Source organism: Macaca mulatta, chromosome 2 (assembly GCF_049350105.2).
Source record: "Macaca mulatta isolate MMU2019108-1 chromosome 2, T2T-MMU8v2.0, whole genome shotgun sequence".
In the NCBI taxonomy this organism is placed as follows: Eukaryota; Metazoa; Chordata; class Mammalia; order Primates; family Cercopithecidae; genus Macaca; species Macaca mulatta.
This window is the reverse complement of record NC_133407.1, coordinates 91,051,596-91,058,269: the sequence shown is the minus strand read 5'-3', so window position 1 is coordinate 91,058,269 and position 6,674 is coordinate 91,051,596. Positions and strand designations below refer to the sequence as shown.

Below are 6,674 nucleotides of genomic sequence, written 5' to 3'. Positions count from 1 at the left end.
CTCAAACACGTGCGGGAACTGTAGCATTTCTAGCTCCACAATTTCTTTCAAACGAATCCCAAGGACTGGGTGTGTGCGGCTGGTGGGTGGGTGGGGATTTATAGGCCTTTCTTTGGGACATACACCAATATCTCTGGGGAGAGAAAATTGGTTCCCCCATCTTTGTGGCAGATTGTATTATTGTTTACAATTAACCACACAACTCCCACTCCAAAAAAATTACAATCCATGCCCATTGCCATGTGATTTGCCTATGAAAGAAGTAGACTTCTCCACTTACTTGGGGTTTGGCCATATGAAAGGCTTTGGCCAATGGGATTTGAGTAGACATATCATGAGACATTGGAGAAGCAGCTTTAAGAGGCACCGCAAGTTTCTAACAGCTCTCCGGCTCTTCCCATCTCCCTTGAGAATTGCCAAGTCCCACATAGGGGCAGCTTCTTCAGCTTGGGCACTGGATTGAGGAGACCCATGGAGCAGAACCTCAGCTGACCCACCATGTAATACAAATATGAAATAAACCTTTGTGGCTGTCAGCCATTGTGATTTTTGTTTTCCAACAGCAAAAGTGATGAATATATTGTTTGTGGCTTTTTTTTTTTTTCCTTTCACCTCATGTGCTGAAACTCATGAAGTCCAGCTAATTCTAAACTACAAACTGACTTATGAGACTACTGTCACAGCCATGAGCTTCAAATGTCTATTACACAAGCATCAGATTTGACTTTTCTTTCTCCCCGAGGCAGGGAAGGAAATGCCCTAGCTGTCTGAGAAGAGTATGTGAGCAGAGAACATGGGATTGTTCAGATTTTTATCCTGATGGACAAGAATGCATCAAACTACCAAACATAAAACTTGAAAACTCCAAGACATTTATCCTTCCTGGACTCAAGGTATTTATAGGGCAGAGGAAATATCTCTTAAGTAATTATAATGTGGGACAACAAATAATGTGTCATCAAGGTGTGCAGAGAAAGTGCTGTGGGAGCTCATGAAAGAAGAGACCTGGAAGGATAGGTAGGATCTGACAATGCAAGGGGAGGGGAGAGAAAGCATTTTGCACTCAAGATGCAGATAGAGCTAAATTACAGAGGCAGGAAATTAAGGGGCATGGATGGGGGTGTGAGTGAAATGAGGAGAGGAGACTGGTGGAAGGTCAGATGGGAAAGGCTCCCTAAGGCCTGGTTGTGGTCCTAGCTAAGGAGTGTGGACTGTGAAGTTCTAAGACTGGCTAAAGACCATATAGAAAAGGGGCTGGAGAGTGGATTTTAGCAGTATTTATTATTTTAGAAATAATATAGCCCTTTAAAATAGTGACACATAAAGTAAATGTACATATACAGTTGGAAAACCAATTCAGATGATGGATTACTCTCCCCAAATGGCTGGTATACACTGTGTATACGTTTGTTAAACAATCATTGTACTTATGAAGTCTTTCATGGTTTGCTGTTGTTGGTATTGGATTGGTGCATGTTTCAGCCAAAGAAACAGCCTTAATTTCCTGCAGTTGTTTCCCTACTACTAGGACACATCTTACTATACTTAGATCTCCTTGGCATTTTAATTCGTGTTTTAAAGAATAACCACACAATAATGTGAATGTACTTAATGCCACTGAACTGTACTTTTTTAATTTTAATTTTTATTTTTTGAGACGGAGTGGAGTCTCGCTCTGTCACCCAGGCTGGAGTGCAGTGGTGTGATCTCCGCTCACTGCCATCTCCAACTCCCGGGTTCACGCCATTCTCCCGCCTCAGCCTCCCGAGTAGCTGGGACTATAGGCGCCCGCCACCACGCCCGGCTAATTTTTTGTATTTTTAGTAGAGACGGGGTTTCACCGTGTTAGCCAGGGTGGTCTTGATCTCCTGACCTCGTGATCTGCCCGCCTCGGCCTCCCAAAGTGTCGGGATTACAGGCGTGAGCCACCGCGTCCGCCCTGTACTCTTAAAGTAGTAAATTTGTTATCGTTTGCCACACACAAAAATAATACCCCAGCAGATCTTCATAAGGGTTAATTTACGCTGCAAGTTTAGAGCCGGGATTTCCTCAGCTCATCACTCAATGTTAACCCTGAAGATGTCCAGGTTGGTTATGAAGGATGCGACATCCTAGCGTTGGCCACTCTTTTCCTGGTCCTTCCTGTCTTGTAGGTGAGCCTCTGGGGGTCAGGAGAAAGTCTCCTCTATCTCCTGCTCACTTTCGTGTAGGAAGAGGGAAGGTGTGTGCGGGGGAGGGGGGGCGGGAAACGGCACTTTGTGTGAGGGAGGCGGCCACTACTGGGCAGGCAGCCACGCTCTTCTTCCTCCCTCCTGGGGCGGAAGTGGGGAGAGCAGCAGTTTAAAGGATCCACTCGGCCGCCTCAACCGCCAACCAGGAGGCGAAGGGAGGAATAGAATGAACAATGTTTGGATCCCAATGACGGGAGATGAAAGTTGCAAAAGCTCTGCCCAGGCTTCTACCAAGGATGAACTTTCCAGGGCATCTGCTTCGGGGCTGTCTGCTGAGATTGGCGGTGGGAGCCTCCCGCCTCTCACTCGTGCCTTTGTTCCCCACGCCGGCCCAACCCCGCGCCCCTGCGCTGGCGGCCACAGCACCTGACCCACGCGCCGCCCGCCGGGGATGCTGGAGCCGCCGCGGCTGCCGCTGCTACCGCTGCCTGGCCTGCTCCGCCAGGCACATGCGCAGTGGCGACACCGAGCCGGCGCCCTCAGTCTCCTCCTCCACCGCCTCCCGGTTCCGCAGTCACTTCCTGCAGCTGTTTCCCTGTGGGTCGGGTTGGACTGACTTTTGACAGTCAGCCTTCGGCTGCGGAGGGGGCTCGGCGGCGGCCGGCGGAGAAAGTTGCTTCGAAGAGAGGCTGGGTCGAGCTGGGCCGAGCCGGGCGCGCAGGGCGGGCGTCGCGGGCGTCCCGGGCGGACGCGGCGCCGAGACTGCCGGCGCGTCCCGGGGGTTCCGGTAAGTGCAGGCGATTGGGAGCCGCGGGGCTTTCAGGACAAGCCCCGGAGCGCCGGGGACTAGCGGTTCCTTTCCGATGCTCTTTCCATCTGCCTTCCACGTGACAGGGCTTGCGCTGCTTCTATTTATCAGTTTAGTTACCTCGTTTCAGGCATTTCACGTGGACCAGGTGGATCATCTGTGGGTGCCGCTGCCTTGGCCCTCTCAGTTGCCCCCGCCCGGTGGGAGTCTGGGGATTCCATCCTTCGTGATGGCATCCTTACCGGGTTGAGGTGCGTGTGTGGGTTCGTGTGTATGCATGCACATCTTAGGAATGTAAGGTGGATGTGGGCGACGCTGAAGTGTCTGTAGCTTTGATTCAAATCTGTAAACAGTTCCCTAGGATTAGGAACCGTCACAGCGGGGACTGAAAAACATTCGCCAGTTCGCCAAGGCCTCTTCCACAGTTTTCTGCGTTCTTTCGAGCCTGCCTTATAGGATATACCTTGCCTCAAGTGATTTTTTTTTTTTTTAACTTTTCTCCCTCTCATTCCTTCTTGCTGCGTTCTGATGACCTCTGAGTAATGCTCGCCGCCTTTCCCGCATTTCCAGAATTCCCAATTACAGACTTACCTAGTTTGCGGAGGTGCTGCTAACCTGTTCCTTTATTCTATTCTCTTTCCTCTGTAGATTTCTCCAAATGAGAAAGAGATTGTCTTTAACACAGTATGTGAAGAGTAGGCCCCAGTCCAGTGATGAAAACTAAGTATGCTATGATAATTAATTTTCTTTAAACAGGGTACATTGCGAAGCTTTGATTTTCTTTAATGTCGTCTTAGGTCCTTTCCAAACCAGGACATTAACCAGCATGAATCCTTCATTTATGCCATTGCAAGCATCAGAGTGAGTGGTTTTTAAGATCTGAAGAATATTTATGCCAGTCTTCAAATTAGTCCCTTTTAAACCAATGCAACAGTTGAACAGATCTGAGTTGCATGTTTTGGGTCTATGGATTCCATCATTCATGCATTCACTGAAGACTTGGTTTTATTCATTTTAAGATTTATATTTTATGCTAATTTTTGTTTGCAAATGTACTAATATTTGATGCAGTTGTCATACATAGATTTTTTTGAGGAGTCGACATTGTGTTGATTGTTAAATATAACAAGAAATAAATTTGGGATATCAAGCTGCTCTTTAAAAATTATAAGATCAAAGCGATAATGGGTAAATCTGTGTTTGGCAAGAATTTTTTCTTTAAATCAGGTAACTTTATCCCCTCTGGTAGGAGGCCTTTTGTACCTCTGTGCTTTGAGAAGGACCTTTATTTTGAGGGAAACTTGTAGATAACACTGGGGGAGACACATGCTAGAATTTCCTCAAGTGAAAGTGAGCTTTCATAAAACAAGTCCAGACATGCCTAGGCAATTGGTAGCATTTGATTTTCTGTTTATATTGGTTTCCTTTATCCAGATGTTTTCACACCCCCATTCACCTTTTCACTAATGAACTAGCAGCATGTTTGTGGCAAGTTGACGTCAGTAGCTTAACATTATGAATTATTATAATTAGGTAGTTAAACTTTTTAAAAGGCTGTTCTTTGTCTACTTAGTTCCCTTTTCTAAAATGACCATATCTGTTTTTGCTTTATGGATATCTTTACTTGATTCGATTAAGAGAAATAATACCATCACAGAGAACCTGACTTTTTAAATGTTCAAACTCTATATTGCTTTTCTTTATGTTCCCAAAGATATGGGCAGTACACTTCTGCTTAAAAATGAAATAATATCATTTTTCTAAATTTTGTGATTAATGAGAAGTATTGTTAAATTCTATGACTAATACTTACGCATTTTACCCTTAACTACATTATTTTCCCATCACGCTGATTTCCTTTGTTGCCTCCCCACCCCAAATTTCGTATGAAAGTTGTTACTTGATTTTCAGGTGCTGTGTAGTTATCAAATGTGGTAATACAGACTTTAACTTTTCAAAATTTACTTGATACATTTTAGTAATTCTATTATTGCCATAATGTACACATTTCCATTGCAGATGGAAATTTTCAGCAGCTTAAAATAGCTATATTCTATTGACCAAGAGAAGAGGTTTTAATACTGTATTGAGAGAGTGTAGGGAATTGTGGATTTTGAAATAAGGATTCTAATTTGGGTTAATTAGAATCTTGGGAACCCAAAGGGTGTACTGTGGTTCATTTTGAGACACTCAGGTTAGACGATGCCATCTGTAGGGGGAGGCAGGAGAAATTATGGATAAAGATTGAAGAGGGAGAGGAACATTTTGGGTCTTTTCTGAGGGAATTATAATAGAGACTATCAGTTATTTATTAAGAAGGGGGAGGAAAATAGCCTCAAGACTGAGGAACTGGAATTATACTGTGGCTTTTGGTGGTGTGATCCATTATTCCATTGGACATTTCCTTGATACCTTATTTTGTGTAGGTAATTTACCTAGAGAAGGAGGAAAAATTTGGATTTTACAGGGGACTGATGAATATAATCTAAGGCTGTATGAGGTATACTCAAGAGCCCACAGTGAACAGGCAAGTATCAAGAACAGGCAGCAACTGAGTGGGGACTGAGGTGTCCCAGAGATGGCGGGCCTGGCTAGAGGGCACTGTGCCTCTGAGCACTAACTAGTTAATTGCGTCCCATATAGGAATGTGGGCCAAGTGATGCCAGATCATCCTTTTTCAAGAGAAGCCACGAATCTCTTGATTTTTGAATGTTAACAACTCATTCAACTTAAAAAATGAAAACAAAACTGTATATTCCAAACAGCACATCTGTGGCTGTATGTGGCCCACGGGCTGCTTGCCACTTCTGCTATACATTGGCTCAACTACTTAAATATTGCTAGTTGATCAGAAGGAGCATATTTTATTTATTTCTGTCATACTTTAACTCTAGGCTATTCCTAGAGTTCCTTGAAATTTCTGCAAGGTGATTTTTTTTTTATTCACTCTTCTTGATATTGGTTGGTTGGAAGAGATATTTGCTAAGATTTTTAGCTGGTGGTTTTTTTTTTTTTTTTTTGAGACACAGTCTTGCTCTGTCACCCAGGTTGGAGTACAGTGGCATGATCTCAGTTTACTACCACCTCTGCCTCCCCTATTCAAGCGATTCTCCTGCCTCAGTCTCCGGAGTAGCTGGGATTACAGGCACCTGCCACCACACCCAGCTAATGTTTGTGTTTTTAGTAGAGACAGGGTTTCACCACATTGTCTCGAACAGGCTGGTCTCGAACTCCTGACCTCAGGTGATCCACCCACCTTGGCCTCCCAAAATGCTGGGATTACAGGCATGAGCCACCATGCTGGACAGCTCATGGTGTTTTTGTCTGTGCGTGATTATCATTAAGAGTGTTTAAGTGTTAGTGTGCCTGAGGGAAGGGGTCTGGACTAGGTGACCTTTGATGTCCATTTCAGCCATGTGACTTTTGGATTTAATTAGCCTTGGATGCAATGCTATTAATGTTCATGGGCCAGAGGGATAGCAGTTGGAACGGTGCCAAGCAAAATAAAGCCAAATCTATAAAGCCATTCTCAGTGGAAGAGCACCACGTTAACATGAATTAACAGGCAGGGGAAGTCTGCTAAATGAGGCCAAAGGAAAGAAGTCCCAAGGATGGGTTTGGAGAAGTAGAAGAAAGGGTCAGATTATGTTGTCATTTACATGTTATCTTGTGAAGTCTCATTTTTAAGTGAATTT

The 6,674-nt window shown here is 44.6% G+C and overlaps 1 protein-coding gene across 5 annotated transcripts in view; it reads left to right on the top strand.

Annotated features, from left to right (window-relative positions):
- Positions 1-2,743: 2,743 nt before the first annotated feature.
- The window catches only part of ZMAT3 (zinc finger matrin-type 3), a 56,464-nt gene continuing 52,533 nt past the window's right edge, over positions 2,744-6,674 (top strand). For 4 of the 5 annotated variants that reach the window (XM_077990777.1, XM_077990776.1, XM_015131554.3 and 1 more), the window contains exon 1: positions 2,744-2,958. The gene's annotated coding sequence lies outside the window, so the exon portion shown is untranslated. 5 annotated transcript variants of the gene reach the window in all.